The sequence below is a fragment of the Mandrillus leucophaeus genome, unplaced genomic scaffold, assembly GCF_000951045.1.
Source record: "Mandrillus leucophaeus isolate KB7577 unplaced genomic scaffold, Mleu.le_1.0 Scaffold141, whole genome shotgun sequence".
NCBI lineage: Eukaryota > Metazoa > Chordata > Mammalia > Primates > Cercopithecidae > Mandrillus > Mandrillus leucophaeus.
The window spans coordinates 2,019,747-2,021,538 of record NW_012101377.1 but is presented as its reverse complement, the minus strand read 5'-3'; positions in this window follow the sequence as shown (position 1 = coordinate 2,021,538).

Here is a 1,792-nt window from a genome sequence, read left to right as displayed (position 1 = left end):
GCGCCCGGCCAGTTTATCCCTTCTTTTCATAGTTAAAACCAAACGGCTGGGCGCTGTGGCTCACACCTGTAATCCCAGCACTTTGGGAGGCTGAAGCGGGCGGATCACCTGAGGTCAGGAGTTCGAGACCAGCCTGCCCAACATGGTCTCTATTAAAAATACAAAACTTAGCCAGGCATGGTGGTGCGTGCCTGTAATCCCAGCTACTCGGGAGGCTGAGGCAGGAGAATTGCTTTAACCCGGGAGGCAGAGGTTGCAGTGAACCGAGATTGCGCCACTGCATTACAGCCTGGGCAACAAGAGCAAAACTCCGTCTCTAAAAACAAAAACAACAGTCATAGACCCTGGGCTGAATATGAATAACGAATCATCTAGAGAGGGGAAGTGCCTTGCTCAATGGGGCTATGGAGAAAAGGAAATGAAGAGGTAAGACTAAACTCAGGTTTTCTGATTAGGCCTACACAGGTAGCCCTAGTTGAGGTTGCAATCTTATTGGGAGATGAGAAATAGAAAAATAGGGCTAGGTGTGGCGGTTCATGCTTGTCTGTAATCCTAACATTTTGGGAGGCTGAGGTCAAAGGATCACTTGAGGCTAGGAGCTCAAGACCAGACTGGGCAACACAGTGAGACCCCATCTCCACAAAAAATAAGAGAAAAAAATTAGAAGGGGATGGTAATGCGGACTTGTACTCGGAAGACTGAGGCGAGAGGATCACTTGAGCCCAGGAGGTCAAGGCTGCACTGCCATGACTGTGCCACTATACTCCAGGTTGGGTGATAGAGTGAGACTCTGTCTCTGAAAAAACAAAACAAAAACAAAAACAAAAACAAAGAGAGAGAGAGAGAAAGAAAGAAAGAAATAGGTTGGACGTGGTGGCTCATTCCTGCAATCCCAGCATTTTAGGAGGCTGAGGCGGGCAGATTGCTTCAGCCCAGGAGTTCGAGACCAGCCTGGGCAACATAGCAAGACCCCTGTCTCTTAAAAAAAAAAAAAGAAGAAAAGAAAACAAAAACAATGAGACTTATGCAGTATAGTTGACAGAGTGATTTCATAATCATTATTTCATTTATCCTCACAGCAAGCTCCTTGAGGGCAGGGGTGGGTTCTGTATTGTTTACCACCGTATCTCCAGCACCTAGCACAGAATCTGGCACATTGTGTGTGCTCCATAAATAACTGTTGAGTGAATAAACAAAGGAATGAACAGAAAATTGAGTTACACAGAGCAAGGGATATGATCTCCCCTTTTAGAGATGAGGAAATTGAGGCTCTTATTGTTCATATGCCTTTTGAATCATGGGACATATGGCTAGTACATATCAGGCCTTTCTTTTTCTATGACATGCCAGCCCTCCTGTCCCCCACCTCGACACACAGAGCCAGGCTATATCTCCAAGACACAGAGGGATCTATCTTCTGGACGGAGAATGAGGGCCTGTCACAACAAATTGCCAACTTTAGTTGTGTGCCTGGCCCATTTTCTTGCGGGAAAGAAATCAAAAGGAAAACTCTAGGATGAAAGTTCAGGAAGGGGCACACTATATTTCCCTTCCTACTGCCCCTGCTTACAGTGAGACCTCATCACTTTGCCCTGTTCTATATTGCCTGCCTCCTCTCTGGCCTCCTGCCTCCAGACTCTCCGGCTCCCACCCACTATCTCCTGAAAAGCAGAGACCTGTAATCCCAGCTACTGGGAAGGCTGAGGTGGGAGAATTGCTTGAGCCCAGGAGTTGAAGACCAGCCTGGGCAACATGGAGAAACGTTGTCTCATTAGAAAAAAAAAAAAAAAAA